The 19,002-nt window shown below is 50.5% G+C and overlaps 1 long non-coding RNA gene across 1 annotated transcript; it reads right to left on the reverse strand.

Moving 5' to 3' along the window:
• Positions 1–2,306: 2,306 nt before the first annotated feature.
• Positions 2,307–10,675, reverse strand: LOC139596079 (uncharacterized). The gene is made up of 2 exons (XR_011681237.1): positions 10,467–10,675; positions 2,307–8,746 (listed from the first exon to the last, which is right to left on the reverse strand). It is a non-coding gene; the product is annotated as an uncharacterized lncRNA (long non-coding RNA).
• Between the last annotated feature and the right edge of the window lie 8,327 nt (positions 10,676–19,002).

Below are 19,002 nucleotides of genomic sequence, written 5' to 3' on the forward strand. Positions count from 1 at the left end.
TTCTTCCTTATCCCTCCTCATTCCAGGGAGCTACTGCAGAAGCCACTGAGAATAAGGGTTAATGTGTGACAGCATTTTGGGACACTGGGATTGACCACTGGTTGCTCCTTTCCCTTCATTTACACAGAGTTGTTGGGAGTGTACTAAGGGCTGTCAACACATAAGGTGAGGCACACAGGGAGTAGCAAACTCTCTCATAGAACTGGGACTTCCATGACTTGATCCTTTCCCTGCTTTTATGTTGTGCTGGGTTTAACTAACCAGCTCAACATCATCTGTATGGAGAGTTTTAATGTCAAAGGAGTATTTTTTTCAGAAACATTCTCCTATTTCAGAAAGGACCTTTTCAGTTGCCAAAAATACAGTCCTTAGTAGCATTATGTGGCTTGTAATAGCTTTATTTTGAAGATTGCTTTAGTACAACAGGCTGGAAGAGAACAGTGTCTGATTTTCCAATGCCTCTTCACTGGAGTGGTTTCAAGTGTCTGAAACAAACCAGCCTAAAAATCCAATTCCACTACAACCAATAGAAAAAATAAGAACAAATCTGATTTCTCGTGTTGCAACAACACACACACTGACATCTGATGCCTCCAGTAGCTCCTGCCAGGACTCATCTTTACAGAACTATGACATTAAATTCACAGCTTCAGCTTGGGGGCTGGAGGCCACACCATGCTCTGATGGCTCTAGAATTGAGGGATGTCTGTTCCTTTGGGAGGCTCAGGTGAAAGCAATAATCTTAGCTGAACTTGTCTCTTGACCAGTGTATCTGAGACTTGTCTTCCTCTCTTTCAATGGTTTTTGTTTTCCCCTTGCATATGTATCAGGTATTTTATCATTTGTCTTGTAAAGCAAAAACCTATCTGCACCTGTGAAAGTCCAACTTGCTGCTTACCCGGAGACAGAGCAAGGACTTTTTGGCATAAAGATGTCACAGAATCTTTCAGGTTGGAAAAGGCCCTTTGATAGAATCCAACCATTAACCCAGCACTACCAGTATCTACTATCCCATCCATCCCTGCCCTCTGGCAGTGGGAGCCATTCCCTGTGTCCTGTCTCTCCATCCCTTGTCCCCAGTCCCTCTGCAGCTCTCCTGGAGCCCCTTCAGGCCCTGCCAGGGGCTCTGAGCTCTCCCTGGAGCTTCTCCTCTCCAGGTGAGCACCCCCAGCTCTCCCAGCCTGGCTCCAGAGGGGCTCCAGCCCTGGGAGCTGGTCCAGGGACTCCTCTGCACCCCTCTCCAGCAGTTCCACATCCCTCCTATATGGGAAACTCTGAGCTGCCACACCCCAAGTTCTCAACAAAAGGATTGAATTTTTAATGCATCAGGTTCCCCTACCATGACCATGGCACGAGCAGCCAGAGCCCCTCTGCAGGCGCAGGGATGTTCATTAGCAGTGGCTTCTCCCCCAGAAAAAGCCCAACAGGTCTCAGGTTTCACACTACAGGAGGAATTCAGAGCACACCTTTCTGCATGGAAGAGCACAGCACACAAATCACTCTCCTGGGATGTGGATCTGGGCTGGGGCTGTGTATTCTATTTTTGGAGCAATACTGGAATGTTTCCAAGACCACCATGACACAATCACTGCACTATGGGTGGTAAACAAGTCCCCACTGCTGCTGCAGCCCTTCCTGCACTGCTTGCTGAGCATTCTTTCACCACTGCCTGTGTTACAAGGGCTCTTGGCATGCTGTCACCTCATCCTTGCACCCCTTGGAATACACACATGGGAAAGGCAAACCAACCCTGAGCCCGCTGTGCAGCTCCCACCCACTGGGTGGAATCCACAGACACATCAAGGTGAGAAATTACCTGGTGAGACAAGACTGCTGAACCAGCAGCTGCAGTGGGCAGCAGATGACTTAAAGCTTTTGTAAGCATACCACTTATATCTATAAAATGTTAGGTATATTAAAGCTTTTACGGCATTTGGTACTGCCAAAATCAAACTTACTGGTGTTTCTCTGCCTGAGCCTTACCTGTAGATACCTTACCAGCTGCAATTATGTTAGGACTAGTCAAGATTTTTATGCAGCAATTTAAACATCTGGTCAGAAACCAGGTCTGGAATAAGCAGAGCTCCTGCACATTCAGCAGTAAATAAATGTTCCCCACCCAAGCAGTGAAGACTTGTACCAAAGATGTTTAACAGAAGTTAATACTAGGATAATTAACATACAATTAGTGTTGGAATTATAGTGAAGACCAAACATGGCCTTGAGTTTATTTCAGTGTGGGCACTGGTTTTTTTTCTAAAATTCACATCTTCATTTAGGAGAAAGTAAAGGCAATTCACCATCACTTGCACAAAATGCTGTATTTTATTAACTAAATCAAAAAAGTACAGTTAAATTCACACAAAATGTTCAACATAAGCAATACTCAACATGTTTATAAGCTAGGACTGTGTCTGATTTGCAATTTAAAGAGTGGCTGGTGTGAGCCCAGCACATTAATGCTGCAAGGTGCTCAGAATTGACATCACAGTATCCCACAGAACAGTGCCCAGCCAGAGCCCTACCAGAACTATTGCTGTGGTGCACTGCAATTACATCAAAAAGCATGGACTGATTTTTAACAATTCCATGAGAAACCACACCACCATTTTTAACTGGAAACTTCCCTCCTGCAGCATGGTAAATAATGCACCACTGAGAGCTTGTTTTACCCTGAGTGCCCATGCCTGCTGAGAAAGCACCAGCTTTCAGGGGAGCTGGAATCTGATACTCTTGGGGAAGGAAAGCTGCAGTTTTTCCACTTGAAATGCACCATGCCAAAGGAAGGTGTATTTCAGCTCCCTGTGAGCACACAGTACCAGTACCTTGACGTTCAGAAGCTCACACCACCTCCACCCTAACCTCAGGGCCTCCAGCTTACTCTGGAAGGAGCTGCCTTCCCAGCACAGCCTCTTACTCACCACAGCCCAGTGTCCCCAATGTCACCACGCTGCATTCCAGCCAGCATTCCTGCACTTCCACTGCAGACCAAATCGGCCAAGACACAGTTTTCATTAAGCCTCAGCACACTTAGAAACACCTTGTGCTTTCTCTCCATGTCCCAAAGCTGCAGAGGTTTGCAGGCTGGAGCCCAAAAGGTCCTGGTGTTATAACAAAGCCCTAAGAAAGGCAGCAGGTTGTATAGTTACCTCCTTGTGAGCAAAATCCCTGCCCTAAAACTATGCAACCTACTACCTCTTCCTAGGAGCCCCACGCTTCCTCTGTGCAGTTCTTCACTCTCTGCAGGACTTTAGCTCCCCAGCTGCTCTGCTCTTCTGCCCTGGCTGGGCACACACTCCGAGGTGACACTGTCAGCACTGACAAACAGTGGCTCACTGCCTGGAACACTCACCAATGGCTCCATTTTCACTCTGCCTAAGCTGAACTTCCCATCCCAAAAAGCATTTATTTCTGTGGGGTTTTTTGTTAACTACAGCAAGCTGCTTGCAGGGCATCTAGCACAGAACCAGTTACAGACTGGGTACACCAAGCACAGCAGGAGGAAAGAGAATGCAATAAACTTTAAAAGTCTTTTTACAGGAACAATACCACCTCAGAGAAAAGTTCTGGTTCTTGGATGCTCAAACTCCATAGCTTCACACCACCCCAGAAAGGTGAGAGGTCAGTTTTGGCTAAAATTGGCCAACACTTAAATTTTGCATTAGATCTGGAAAAGCTGCAGAGAAACATGCAGACTTATTAATAAAGGGTAATTTTAAGTTTTCCCTCCAACTTCTACCAAGCAGTTGGGAGTCGCAGAATTTTAATGCATTATGGAAATTGGGGTGCCAGAAGAGTTGAAGTCACAATGCACAAGCCTGAGCTCCCTGTATTTTACGTTCTCCTAAGTGGCTTGCAATAACTGCCCTCTGTACAGTGTTCTGCCCTCTACCTAAAGCATGGGCATTTTCCATCCCCAGCCAGCACTGTGCCACTCACCTTGGGAGCAAAGTTATGTTAAGTCAAGGATATCCTGTGGGGGTTGCACCATTCACACTGACTGTCAGTCCTGTAGATTCTGGCACTGCTGCTTTCCAACCCTGAATTCATCTGCTTTCACTGCAGGAGTGCTTTTAGCCCAGGACTGGCTGCAAGGGAGCGCAGTTTGTTTTACTCCTCAGGGAAGGCAATAGATTGTATAGTTATCTCCTGAACAGGGTAAAATAACTACCCTACAACTATACAATCTACTACCTCACTCTGACAGAGAAGCACAGACTTCAGCAAGAGCTCAGCAGCCAACCTTAGTTTCATTCTGAAGGATGTTTGCTACAACACCCCAACAACTAAAACACCAGAAATTTGTATTTGATTACCCCACCATACACATACAGGAATAATCTATTCTTAACTTTTTACTCATTAGGGCAGAAAAATTAATGCAGAATGAAAACTAGCTTTTGCAAGAACTAGAAAAATCTAAACACAATTCCCACAGCTATTAAACAAGTATTTTGTCCTGTCATAAGCATTACAAGTACAGAAGTTCAGCCAAGTCTGACATTGAGCTTAAAAGTGAGAAGTTTCCATTGTTGATTATCTGCTGCTTTAGGAAAGACAGTAGATTGTATAGTTATCTCCCAGTGGTGGGTATGACCCTAAAACTATACAACCTACTACCTCATCCCACAGTGCAGGCATCTTCAGAGCTGGGGCAGGATTGCTGCTTCAGTCAAGTCAAGTCAGGCTAGCTGCAGACAGCATTTATAATACTCACCAAAGAAAAAGCTTTCCCCTTGCTCCCCCTAGTCAAGAAGGAAGTTATTTTAAAAATAAGGTTTCCCAATTTCAAAATTTTACCAATTGCCTGGGTCTTAAGTAAGCAAGCTGTAGCAGTCATAGCAACTACAGTCATTAAACTTCTGTTGAATTACCAGTTGTGTTCCACAGGTGTTACTTCTCACCTGAAATCAGAAGAAAAGGCTCTCAGCAACACTGTAAGCAGACACACATTTCTTCCTCTTAAGAACTTAAAAATAATGCAATCTAGGACCACAACTATGTGACTGATTTATACAGATGAGGATGAGGCCCTAATATTTGTAATCCTGATCGAAAAATATTATTACATAGAGTGACCTTTTCACCTACTGCACCAATAGCTAAAAAAAAAATCACGCATTGCCCAAAGTACTGCTTGGAGCTTTTTCTGCTAGTCTTAAATTACATTAAGCCTTGTGCAGAGGAATTCTTTTATTAGAAACAAAACTCAATAAGATTGTGGACTCTATCCTGACATTTAGTTGTTAAACTGCCTTACCAAAAGGCCACTGAAAAGACATGTTTTCCCATCAGAAAGAAGTCTGAGTTTCTCTAACTGCCTCTGATGTAACTTTAAAGCCAATTTCCACATTAGCACAGCTCAACATCATCTTTGAATACTGAAATGAAAACACTGGCCAGACAGATGTGTGACTCAGAATTCCCTTTGTAGCAAGGACAGTTTGCTATGAAGAACAGGGCTGGAAAGGAAAACAACTGTTTGTCCAGGTAGTCTATAAAATAGCTGAAAATGTTTAGAGAAAAGCAGTTTTTAAAACATTCAATACATTTCACTAGTACTTGATCCCAGTTGCAGCCTGCAGTTTCCAGCCCACTCTCCAAACAAAGCCTGCACAGAACAAGAGCACCCTCATGCCCGCTGGTGTCCTTGCCAAGCACACAGCGCGTGATCCCGTGCGCTCACACAAAGGGATGACGTTATTCCTTGGACAGACACAAAATCAAATTACTTTCCAGCCCCCTCAGTGCCTTACTACAAAATCCTTTATACAAACAGTGATGACAAATTTGGGTGAATCAACCTTAAAATCTCATTTGTAACTGGTATAAATCCTATTATGTGCTTTTGCTAACTTACACATCTACCAGAAAATAAACTTCAGCGTGGACACAAGTACTTGGTCCTGATGCCAAAGCAGGAATAAATCAGAACAGCAGCTCTGGGCCAGAGTCAAACCTTTACAGAGCACTGGCCCCCATCACATCCTTTTCAATCAGTTCTGGCAGAGCTGACGTTCGGCAGGGAAGCTGACATTGCTTTCAGCTTCCTGCTCCTGCATCCCAGCCTTCATAGCTGAGCAGAATCCCTGTGAATTCCCATTCTTCAGCAGGAAAGGCACCCTGGCCTGGAGCTGAACTGCACAGCACCAACTCTGCACCTTCAGTTGGACAGTGACCCCAGGAAGTTAACGAAGTCCCACGTTCAGTGTCTGAAGCTGATGGCTCTGTGATGTACTGAAAATGTTCAAAGCACATTGAAAACCTGGATGGGTGTTACACACCTGTTTAAATTCTACAAAATGTACGGCAATGCTTCTGCATTTCTTTTTCAAATTAAGCCTGAAAGACATAAGGATTACAATAAACCTAGAAATCGATCTGTTTCATTTCTCCACTTTTGGACAAAGCTTAGCTGCAAACCTAACCAACTTGACATGTATCAAACAACTTTTATTTTTGGTATTCTGCTTAACATTAATCTTGCATTTTGGGACATTTTAAACTTGTGGATTATTTCTAATAGTCTTTCCAAGCTGCATCACCAAAGTTGCCATGTTCTTGGACAGGTGAGATCTGCCAGGTCCCCTTGGGGGCTGCTTCTCTCACACCATGCATCAGGGGGTTCTGAAACTCACAGCAGCAGGGAAGCCTGACAAATTATCCTGCTGGCACAGCCTCTACTGAGCTGGTGTGCTCTCATCCCCACTGAATCCAGAGCTGCAGAAGCTCCCTGCTGCTGATATCACCGTGCTGGTGATGTCACAGCAAGTGCAGCACAGGAGCTCAGGGTCATGCACCTGCACATTCACTCTTTCAGCACAACACATTGTGAGAGACAAGCTTTAAACAATCCCTGAGTCATCTGCTTTCCCCGTTAAAAAAGCCAGGTTCCCAAGGGCTGCTTTTCCTTCCAGCACGTGTTTAAAATCCCCAGAGCAGTGCAAGGGGACAAAGTGACTCCAACTGTGGAGCTGGACAATCTCAGCAGCTGCAGCTCCCAAGGCTGCAGCTCTGGCTGCACAGCTCCCACCACACGATGGAGCTCCGGGATTTACACAACAGCTCCAACACCAATTCCCCAGTTTTACTCCTGGATTCCAGCAGCACTCCCTGCACTGAAACCACACTTCCTGAATCCCAGGAGCTTGCTGAGTGAATGTGTACTGCCTTCTCCAGCTGTGCTGAGCATCCCAAGTGACTGATGCAGGCTCCTGCCTCAAGTGCTTTTTCCATGGGGTTTTTGTGTGACTGGAGTGCACAACTCCAGGAAGAAAGGGAGCAGCACAATTAATATAAACTCAACTATTCCTGATACCGCTTCCCCTCACTCTACTCACCCACCCCTGCAGTGCAACAGGCACATCTCAGCCCCTCTTCCCAAAACAAGCTCAGCAAAATCAGATAGTGACTGACACAAAAGTTTCAGCATAAACTAAAAATGTTTCCTCTTCCATATTCAGTTTTGGATTGTACCTTCCTTTGTCTTAATCATGTGCTAATCTGAAGGTAACATCTCCCAGCTCAAGCCCAGGCACCTCTTCTTCCCCTATGCAGACCCAAAATGGAAACATTTATTAGCTCCTTTTGGACCTGCCAGCCCAATGAGCGGCAATATGCTGGAGCAAGAGTACATCACACCAGAAAGCTGCTCTGTACTGGGAAATTGGAGTGAGGAGAAAAGGAGAACAAGCAGATCCACCACATAAAAAATGCACAGATGTGCTCTTGGGCAGCACCACAGTCCACAAACCCAGACAAGAATAGGTGTCCACAATGGTATTTTTTGGTATTTTTTACACAACATTAAGATTAATAGCACTGACTGCTACCAATAATGCCTTTGTCTGCTGCCTCAATTGGAAATACAGGGTTTTTTCCAAAATCTCTACCCCACTTGCATTTAATTAACACAGAACATTATGGCTTAAAGTAATTATCACAAGATATTACTGTTGTGCTACATTTTCAATTAGTGTGTTTGGTTTCAATTTATTTTTCTAACCATGCAGTTACAGATGGAATATAAACATCCAGAAACTGTGGCCTGAGAGAAATGGGAAGTCACCACTGCCCACTCAAGCACAGAGTGAAGCCCATCCCCTGTGGAAAAGTAAAGTCTGTGAGCACAATTAATGATCTCTGCTATGAACACAGAACACAAATCCTGGCCTCCCTCCCTGGACACACTTGGTTTTATGGCAATAGTACTAAACTCTCTGCATCCAAGTGGTGCATGTGCCACAGCACTGCACAGTGCTGCTGGAAATCTCAGGAAGGTCTGAGAATGACTACACCAAAATGATCACATTTTCTACTCCTCTTTGAATACTCCTCTCTCAGAACACACAGAGGGAGATCTTTATAAATAAATAAATATATATATTCAGCCTCAAACATTACAAAGGCCTCAGTGCCCTTCTCAAAGGAAAGCATCAGTTTGGTTATCTGGCCCTGCTTCAAACATAAATGTGTGTGTATATATACATACATATATATATGAAATAAACAACTGTGTATTTATTCACTAGATTTATGTCTCCTAGAACATGCTAGGAGGAAGTAGGTTTTTTCTGTAAAAAGTTTACATATGATAACAATTACACAAATTCAGCAAGAAAGTTAGTGTACAAAAATATTTCAAGACTGCTGTGTTATGTTATTAATTGGCAATATAAACAACCATCTATTACCCTATGTCCTGGGAGCATTTCACTATTTGCAAATGAACTGATGTTTTCCACCACTGAAAACAGAGGAAAATACAGAAGACATTTATCAAAAGGAAAGTGAAGTAAGGATACAGCTCAGTGCAGTAGGAAAACAAAGCAAGTGAACCTATGTTTTATCTAAACTTCCTTTAGACTAAGGAAGTACTAAATCTCCAGTATTAGTATGCAAAATCATTTCCTAACATAACCTGTGTGATTTGAGGTTGCACATAAGATACGCAGAGTACAGCTTGGAAAAAACTCGGTGGAAAAAAATCACAGCCAGCAAATGTTCATTAAAAATATCACAATACAGCTATTTACTAGGTCCCTCTTCATGAAGCTATCATAGGGCAAAAAAACCCCTCATGAGGCCATTATTGCATGTTGACTGCCACAAGGTTCAACCACCACTGCAAAAAACTTCCTGGAAGTTCAGACTATTAAACATCTGAGGGTTGCTGTGAACAGAACTGGTCAAATTTGACATCAGAAGCCACCGCAAACTGTTTGTGAAGTCCCTGGCAGCTGGGGATGTTTGAAGATGCCCTGTTTCTTAAATATTATTTTATTGCTTTTGAAGGGACAGATTGATTTTCTCAAAAATTCTGTGATGGATTTAATTTGCCCCACTGCTGCTATTGAGCATTGTCGCTGTGTACAATTTGAATGGGAGCAAGTTTTCCCTGCCAATTACGCACTTCAGTCACAAAACTGCCTGTGCAGAGCAGTACACAGAGAGCAGCACCAACAAGGTGGGACAGGCACATCACTAAACAAGGATTATCCTGACCTTGATCATCAGGTTGAGCTTTCACTCCTGAAATAAATCACAGAATTATTAAGGCTGGAAGGGACCTCTGGAAATCATCCAGTCCAACCCCCTGCCAAGGCAGGGTCACTCAGAGCAGGTGACACAGGAATTTATCCAAGTGGGTTTGGAATGTCTCCAGAGAGGAGTCTGGAGATGTCTCCACTCCTTGGGCAGCCTCTTTCAGTCACTCTCATGGAAAGTGACAACGTAAAATCACAAAACCACAATTTGATGGGGTAACACCTCCATCTAAAACAGAGTGAACTGTGCCAGAATAAAGTCACCAGCAGCAACTGCGGCATGCCAGGGCCGGACCCTGCTCTGTGCCACCACCAGCCCTGCAAGAGAACCCATACATGCTGAGCCCTGAGCTGGCTCGGGGGCTGAGCTACCCATGCCAAAGGCAAGAGCCACTCCTGCAACGCCCAGAGGCCAGCCAGAGCTCCTGCCAGGAACTGCAGGTACGTGTTACACAGGGCATCCCTGTTCCACCGGGGTGCTGCTGCTCAGGCGCGCAGCCAGCCCCGAGCCCGCCGTGAGCGGCCCTGGCTGCGATGTGCCCGTGTCACCCCACACGCTGCCGGGCAGGGCCGCACCGGCCGCGGTGCCGCCGCTCCCGAGCTGCTTCCAGGCCAGGCCGCCCGCGAGGATGCGGCGGGAGGCGCCGGCGGCGATGGGCCCGGCAGGGGCAGCCCCACGCCAGGCAATGGTGCTGGCCACGAACGACAGCCCCGCGCAGCCCCCGTGCCCCCTGACAGGGGCTGGGCCGCCAAAGCACTTCCACCTACTTCCTAAGGGATTTTCTTCACGTTTCGCCCCTCGCTCCGAGCTCAGACCCCGCTGCCATCCTCTCGGTGCTCGAGCAGGGCTGAGCCCCGCCCGGCCCCGGTACCAGGGGGGCTCCCCTGGCCAAGGTCCCCCCGGCCCCGGCAGTGACGTACCTGGCGCCGGCGGCTCCCGGGGGCGGCACTTCCGGACCTTCCAGTGAGCCTGGAGGAGAGCGGGGGAGAACGAGGGAAAAAGGCATCGATGAGGGGAATAAGGACAATGAACCGGGCCCGCGGCAGAGGCGGCGGAGAGGCCGGGCCGAGGCCCCGCGCCCGCCCGTACAGGCCCTCCGGCTCGGGCCCTCCGCTCCCACCCTCTCTCCGGCGCGCCCCGATACCGCGGCCGCTCCCGCGCCCCCCCCCCAGTCCCGCGGCCACCGCCCGGCCCCGCCGTCCCGGTACTTGCGGGACCCGGATGAAGTCGCGGCCGCTGCGGCCGCCGCTCCCGCGGCACCACGGGAAGGGCGCTGCGCCCCGCCCGCCGCAGCCGCCGCCCGCCCGTCCATCACCCGCCGCCTCCCGTGCACATTGGCTGTGAGGCCGCGAAGTCCCGCCCCCGCCCGGGAATGTAGCTCTTCATTGGTCCGCTATAAACAGGGCTCCGCCCCCGTCCGCCATTTATTTCGGGCGCGTTCCACGGTGGTGCCGTAATGGCGCCCCCGGCGGCCGCGGGCCGCGCCCGCCTTTCCCCGCCTCCACCTCTGCCCTGCCCTGCCCGGCCCTGCCGGGGGTGAGCCCCGCGGCCCGGCCCGGCCCGGCCCTGCCCGTGTCTGCCCCGCGGCTCGGCCCGGGCCCCTCGGGCGTTGGGTGCGGCATTAGCACTATTACTAGGTTCAGGGGCCTTGGCCTCACCGTGGCCCATCGCACAGAATCGTGGAATCAAGAGTGGAAAAGCCCTTTAATGTCACCCATCACTGACTCTGTCACCCCTAAAGCACCCAGCGCCACACCCAGACACCTTTGGCACACCTCCAGGGGTGGTGACTCCACCACTGCCCTGAGCAGCCAGCCCCTCCAATGCCTGACCACCCGAACAGTGAAAACATTTTGCTAATATCTGATCTGAATCTCCTCTGTCCCAGCTCAAGGCCATTTCCTGTGATCCTCTCACTGCAGGCACACCACCACCTCACTAGGGTCCAAATGACCTTTTCTGGCTGTACTCCTGATTGATTTTTGTTAAGTATGGGGGATGCACTGAGTCTGCAGGGAGCATCAGAGCCTTTCAGAGGAGGAGAAGTGGACCTTCAGCTCCTTAGTGTGTCTGTAATATCACACTCTTCGGGATTCATACAAGCTCAGGGAGAGAAATGCTATGTTTAAAATCGAACTTCAAACATAGCATTCGTTTTCCACGTCTTAATTTTCACAAGACTTTTGGGATCGGTTTTCATTCTAATAAATAAAAGTATTGGCTACAATACTCAATATAATATTTACAATTATATATAACTATATATATCATGATATTCAGTGTCAAATATTGAAGTAAACAAAACTGTGGGAATGCAAAATGTATTCTTGTCAGAATTTTTTCTTTTGAGAAATTTTTTAAATAATGAAACTTGTCAGTTCTTAACAATTTTTTTTAAAGTTTATAGAGTTGGAAGGATGAAGTTTTTGTGTGTCTGGTGTCCTGCTTCACTTCAAAAGTAGTAATTTTTATCCCAGATTCAGGAAGGGAACGTGTGCCTTGGTAGTGGTCATGAGAGCCATGAACAGATTAAACAATGACCCAGCTACTGACTGGGTAGGGCAGATGCTTTGCACGTTGAACAAACTAAATCATGATGCCTTAACAGCTAAAATGCAGTTTTTAATCTTGTAGAGGTAAAACTTTATTAAGTAAATGCGCCTGGCTGCTGTAGTGCGTATTATCTGTAATGCCGAGTGTATGTTGCCTGTTTTTCCGAGCGCAGGGAGAGGAGCAACGCGGAGCCCGCAGCGCTCGGTGCCCGCAGCGCCCGGTGCCCGCAGCGCCCGGTGCCCGCAGCGCTCGGTGCCCGCAGCGCTCGGTGCCGCTGCACTTCCCCCGGGGCTCACGAGATGGGGCGGGAGCCCCGAGCGAGCCCGGCCGGGAGCGCTGCGAGCGCTGCGGAACCGCCCGCGGCCGCGCTCGCTCCGACACTGCCCGGATCCGCGCTGGCTCACCGGCACAACTGACCGGGAGCAATTATCGCACGGTATTGGCCAGGAGTGCTGCTCGGAAAAGGGCAGATGTGTCTCCTTTCAGACATAATTTTGGAATAAACTTCTGAATCTTACTGCTATTTTTTTTATTATAATAACTTTGATATGTAAGGACTCTGTGAGGTATTGATCAACAGCTATGATTTCTAATCAATATATTTTTGAATTAGTAGGGAGTTAGCACTTATACAATAGAAAGTGTGCAGATTTCTAAAAGAAAAGAGGGAAAAATTCATATCTACTTTATGCTTTCTGCACGTTCTTTAAAGATTTGGGATGACTATCTTTTCTCCTGGGTACAGATTTTTTCAAGCTCAAATTTAAATCTCTACAGTGAGCCTTCAATTAGATTATTTGATAAGAAGCTAACATGTTCCTCCATCCCTCAAATAAATGATCTACAAAGGAAATAATAAGTAAAATAGTTTGAGTGATGCAGGAACACCTTGCTTCTCTGATAATTCTGTGTAATGTAGAAAAACACTTCACTGTAAGGCTTGAGTAGTTATCAAGACAGTACTATTTGGGTGCTGCTTTTAGCCAGAGGTACAGAAACCACATAAGTCATTCCTCATCTTTAAATACATCGTGTGTTGTACAGCAACTAGGAAATTAGAGTCAATGGATTAAGGACTGAAAAAAACCCAGTAACTGGACAGGTTTAATCATGAACAGCTGGATGAGCCTGCCTGTGTCCACACACACTGATCAGACATTGCTTTTGGGGATGACAGGGCCTAGTTGTCGTGTCAATCGTGCCCAAAAACCCAGCACTGAGCACACAGCACACATGCAGTGCCGTGTGGCAGGGCTGGTGCTGCCTGCAATACTGGGAATCACCAATGTGAGTTGAATTTTGGACTTGACAAGGCTATTGCATGTAAACCCATGAAATCTCACATATCCACTGTCGTATAACTCAGTTCTAGTAAAAAAAAAAAAAAACCAACAAAATCCCAAAAGATTGAAAGATTGGATGCAGCTGCCTGGCAGGACATGCTCTCCTCACTAGAAGGGCACATCTTGAGATCCATCCCACACAATCCTGCCCCAGCCTGAAGGTCAGAGAAGGCTCTGAGGTCACAGAAGGCTCTGGGGTCACAGCAGGCTCAGGGATCACAGCAGGCTGAGGTCACAGTTGGCTCTGAGGTCACAGAGGTCCCAGACCCGGTGGTTGCACAGCAGCACGAGGAGCGAGCAGTCAGTCCTTGAGCACAACTGTTGCAGCAGCAGCGGCGGTGGCAGCAGTGGTGCTGGCATTGGGACAGCGGTGTCAGGACAGCGGTGGCAGCAAGAGCTGCGGGACTGGCAGAGGGCAAGGCACCATGGCCCTTGCTCTGCGCCTCTTCCTCCTGCTCCTCCTGGCCGTGGCCCTGCCTGCCAGGGCTGCCCAGGCTGCTCCGCTGCAAGCGCGGCGAGCAGGTGAGCCGGCAGCCTGGCTCCCCTTTGCCGGGACAGCGCTCCCTGCTCCCCGGGAAGCGCTGGGGATGGTTTTCCCCAGGCCTTTAGGGAGAGTTTCCTCTGGGGGAGGGAGAGAGCCCCCTTGGGCCCTGGGCAGCCCCTGTTTCCTCTCCAGGGATGTGTCACAGGGCCTGCAAAGAGGGTGGAGAGTGGCCAGGAGCCAGCCCAGAGCTCCCCAGGCCCCTGTGCAGTTTGGCCTTGTCCATTCACATCTGGCTCCCACAGCCTTACCCGACCCCCTTGCAGTGCCCGGTTCCCAGCGGCAGAAGAGGATCCCAGCACACCATGAATCACAGAATCACTGGGTTGAAAGAGACCATCAAGATCATCAAGTCCAACCCAGCCCTAACACCTCAAATACACCATGACACTGAGTGCCACTTCCAGTCTTTTTTAAAACACATCCAGGGATGATGACTCCACCACCTCCCTGGCAAACCATCCCAGTACTTTATGACGCTTTCTGTAAAAATCTTTTTCCTAATATCCAACGTATATTTCCCTTAGCACAGCTTAAGACTGTGTCCTCTCATTCTGTCAGCTGCTACCATGGAAATGGTTCTGATCTGTGTTCCCATCCTCAGATTGGGATGCTGGAAATGTTTTTCTGGAACCTTGGCTGGAAGATAGTTTGGATCCAGTGGGACCTCACACAGGTAAGATATCACTGTTTTTCCATAGAAAAATGATTGTCAACCTGGCAAGAACCAGGGGACAGAAGCTTCTGTGGCTGTTGAGTTACAGGTGTGTCTGCAGAGCAGAATTTTCCAACTCCTGGGCTGGATGCTGCACGCAAGCCCAGTTCCCATCACAGGGGTGAGTAGTGTGTCCCCGCTGACTCCACCACAGGCTGAGCCCTGCTTTTGTGGCATCCATTCATGGGAAATGGAACTACTTTCTCTTAAGGTCCTCCAAAAGGAAAGACCCAAGCTAAAGGAGAAAAAAAATCCCTGGAGCCTTCTGAACTTCTGGACCAGATGCTGAGTGATCTGGAGAGACACCGTGGTGGGTGCATTCCCTCAGCCTTGTCCTGGGGCTCAGCAGCCGGGGGCTTTGGCTGCACATCTGGACACGCCGTGCCCGGCACAGCAGGAAGGGATCCATGGCAGCCTCACTGTCCCGCTGCTGCTTCCACGCCCTGCGGGGCTGTTTCCCAGCCTGGCCTGGCTGCAGCTTCTCCCCAGCCTCTGCAGGAAGGCATTGGGCACCAGCTGCCACGCAGCCCAAACTGCACCACCAGGGCCAGGCACCCCCTGAGATCCCCTGCAATTTCCCAGTCTCTGAGCAGATCAGGAGGGGCAGCTGATTGGAGGAGGGAGAGGTTTCGGGAGAGACACCAAAGCCCATCTGATTTCCTGAAACCTATCCATGACTTTGACAAGACTCCTGAAGATGCCACCTCCCCAGTGGGTAACAGCCCCACCTGATCCAGCTGTACCTCATCCTTTCTCCAGAAGCACATGGAGAGGCTGGGCAGAAGGAAGCATTTCCCGGAGAAAGCAGTGGCTCATTGTCAGCCTCTGCTGCAGGAAGGGAGGCGATGCCAGGCCCAGTCCCAGGAGGTAATTGCTGTGCCTCTGGGCCTGAGCCCTGCTGAGGCTTGAGCTGCCCTCTCTGCTGCTTGGCACTGCGGGCACAGCCCGGACAAGACGGGCACAGCCCAGAGGAATTATCCCGAGCAGGCTCGGGGCACTCGGGTACTGAGCTGTCCTGCTGGGCTCCCTCCGTGGGAATCACATCCCCAAACCTGGGAGCGGCTGCACGGGGTGCCCATGGTGGGGAAAGGGCAGAGGGAGAGAGCAAGGCTCCAGTGTGGCCTGAGAGGGCCTGGCCATGTGCCCTTGAGAACTGGGAGGTGTCCCAGCAGAAGGAGGGCAGGAGGGACACAGGGAGGCAGGGATAGCTGTGGCACTGCCTGCTGCAGTTTTTCTCAGGGATTTAGGAAGGATTTCCTCTCTGTGTGTGAGGGAGAGAGCCCCAGGGCCCTGGGCTGCTCCAGTCTCCCCTCCAGGGATGTGGATGTTGCACAGGGCATGGAAATATTGTGGAGAGCGGCCAGGAGCCAGCCCAGAGCTCCCCAGGCCCCTGTGCAGTTTGGCCTTGTCCATTCAAATCTGGCTCCCACAGCCGTACCCGACCCCCTTGCAGTGCTCATTTCCCAGAGGCAGAAGGGGATCCCAGCACACCATGGAAATGGTTCTGATCTGTGCTCCCTTCTAGACTGGGATCCTGAGATGGATTATCTGGAAGTCCTGGCACATAACCATTTCAAATCCTTGGAGGATGTTGAAGGCAAGTTCTCCATATACCTTTTCTGAGAAAATAATCAGTGCCTATGTGGCAAGAGCTCACTCATGCTACATTTCCCTTCAAAATAATCTCAGGGCTGAAGGAATCTGGAAGCCCTACCCTACTCCCTTCTGAAGCCCTGACTGATCCCACAGGATCGCTATCAGTGGGAGGAAGGAGCATTTAGCTGTGCATCCTCCTCCCATGTGCAATTGCCGTGTGTCCTTCCGTGTGCTCTGTGCAGCCACGGAGAAGAGCAGAGAGGGAAGGGGCCGGGCCCAGGGCTGTGCCCCGGGGCTGAGCCTTTCTCAGCTCCTTTGCCTGCCCCCTTTCTCAGCTGCCACTGCCAAGCCCTGGCCCTGCCTGGGGCTGGGTTTGGAGCTGAGGCAGCTCCAGGGAGTCCTTTCTGCCCCGACTGCCCCCCAAGGGGCTCCTTCCATCCCAGTGTGGGGCCACTGCAGGCAGGTGGTCCCCCTGGCCCTGCTTCTGAGTGGAAGGCAGAGCTGAGGGAGTGCCTTGGAGGGCACCAATCACCCAGGTGCCCTCACTGCCACTCAGGCCAGAAAGAGAATCTTCAGCAGTATCATGGCCTTTTATTTGCAGCCAAGCCTGCTGGTGAAGGTGATGCAGATTCCCAACCCATGTCCAGGACTGAACTTCTGGAATCCAGGACTGAGCCTCTGGGAGATGGTGAGGGTAGGTCAAGGCCTTTCTCCTGGGAGAGCTGCCAGCTCAGAGCCCAGAGCTCAGCCAGGGGGGCATGGCTGCAGGTGCCAGGACAGAGCCATGCACGTGTGTGCCGTCGCCCTGCACAATTCACTCACAACTTCTGCTCAGCACTGGCAGCTGTTTGAAGGAGGGTGGGCGCTGGCCCAGCCCAAAAAGCCTAGATGTTTTGTGGATCTTTTCCCCATTTTTGATAAGCCTGATGCCCTGAAGATGCCACCGAAGAAATGGGGAATTGTTCCATCTGATCCAGCTGTTCTTTTTTTGTTTCTCAAGTGATGGACCAAAAGGCAGGACAGAAGGAAGTGTTTCCCCAAGGAAGCAGAGGCCGATTGGCAGCCCCTGCTGCAGTAAGGAAGGCCAAGACTGACACAGGCACAGGCACAGGCACAGGCACAGGCACAGGCGCAGGCACAGGCGCAGGCACAGGCACAGGCACAGGCGCAGGCACAGGCACAGGCACAGGCACAGGAGGTAATTGCTGTGCCGGGTTCATCCCTTGGCAGGGTTCTGTGGCAGCAGCTCTTCCCCCAGGGCCTGCCCTTGCACGGCCCGGCAGCAGCCAAAGCTGGAGGCGCCTCTGGAGGCTTGGAGGCCTCTGGAGCTCGTTCACAGCCCCGGGGAAAGGGGACTGGTGCACCAACGTCCCTCCTGCTGCAGCTGCTCCGGAGCCGGCCCTGAGTGCCCAGAGGCCCAAGGCACAGGAGCAGCCCCGAGTGGGAGCCCGGCCTTGGCTCCCGACTGGGCAGGGGCTGCACTGGGTCCTGACAGGGTCTGACTCTGTCCCCTGGGGCGGGGGGAGCTGTCAGGAGGCAGGGAGGGCCAGGGCTGCTCAGAGATGGGTTTGGCCCATGTCCCTCCAAGCAGCGACTGCCCAAGCAGCGGTGCTGCCCCCGGGCTCTCCTCCCGGCCTGCTGGGCTTTGTTGGGTGGCAGAGCCTGTGCCAAGGGGCGGCAAGGTGCCTGCAGGCCCCAGATCTGGGGGAATCAGAGAACGTCCTGCCCGCATGCACCGTGCTGCCAGCTCAGCAGTGCAGCACAGCACGGGCTCACGCTCCCCATTGCTCGCACAGGTGCAGCCGGCCCCACCACACGTGTTCCTGATTCCCAGAAGGGGCTCGGAAGGGGTTTCTGTAAGGGAACTCACTGTTTGTTAGAGTTAATGGCCATTGCGGCTGGTGGGGAGCTTGTCTTCATGTTGTGCTGCTTTGGAATCTGGTATTCCTGGAAGAGAAAACGGTGAGTGTTTTGTTGCTCTCCCTCTCAAACAGCTTCTTTTGAAAGCCTCATGTAGACAGGAAACATTACCAGCCAGGTTGCAGCGGAGTTGTGGCCAGTCCATGATTGTCCAAAGAACTCTGCTGAGGGTTCTGCTGCTGCCCAGAGCTTTCATTGGCCTCTTAATTGCTGGGCCTTGTCCTGGGGGGCCCGCTGGGGCTGCAGCCAGTGCTGGCTCCCACTGAGGCTGCCTGGCCAAGAGCAGCCCTGGCAGCACAGGGCAGAGGCACAGCAAGTTGGGGAGGAGAAAGAGCAAGGACGAGATTGCCCTTGGAAGGCAGAGGCGCTCTGGGGCCTGCTCCTGGCCAGGGAGCCTGCCCAGAGCCGTCCCCTGCTGGCCGGGGCCTTGAGGGACAGCTGTGCAGCTGGGCCAAGCTGCGCCAGCAGCTCCAGCCGTGCTGGGGAGCCTTGCCAGCTCTGGGCCCTGCTGTGCACGAGGCTCCCTGTGTGCCACTGGCAGCTGGAGCCTAAGCCACCATGTCTTTGCACAGGCAACACCTTGAAGAAAAGTTGAAAGCTGGTGGCTGGTCACAAGACCTCTACAGCCGGAAGAGCAATAGCAGCAGCTCTGAGTCTGACCAGTTTACATTTGTACCTCAAAGCTCTGTGGTGCTTTGAGGCCACAGGCCCAGCCCTCCATCTGAGGCCGAAGGTGGAAGCACCAGGAAAGGATTTGGAAGTGCTCAATTGACCACGGACCATGAGCA

The sequence above is a fragment of the Agelaius tricolor genome, unplaced genomic scaffold (assembly GCF_023055355.1).
Source record: "Agelaius tricolor isolate 1412-34295 unplaced genomic scaffold, bAgeTri1.0.p SCAF_14, whole genome shotgun sequence".
Taxonomy (NCBI): domain Eukaryota; kingdom Metazoa; phylum Chordata; class Aves; order Passeriformes; family Icteridae; genus Agelaius; species Agelaius tricolor.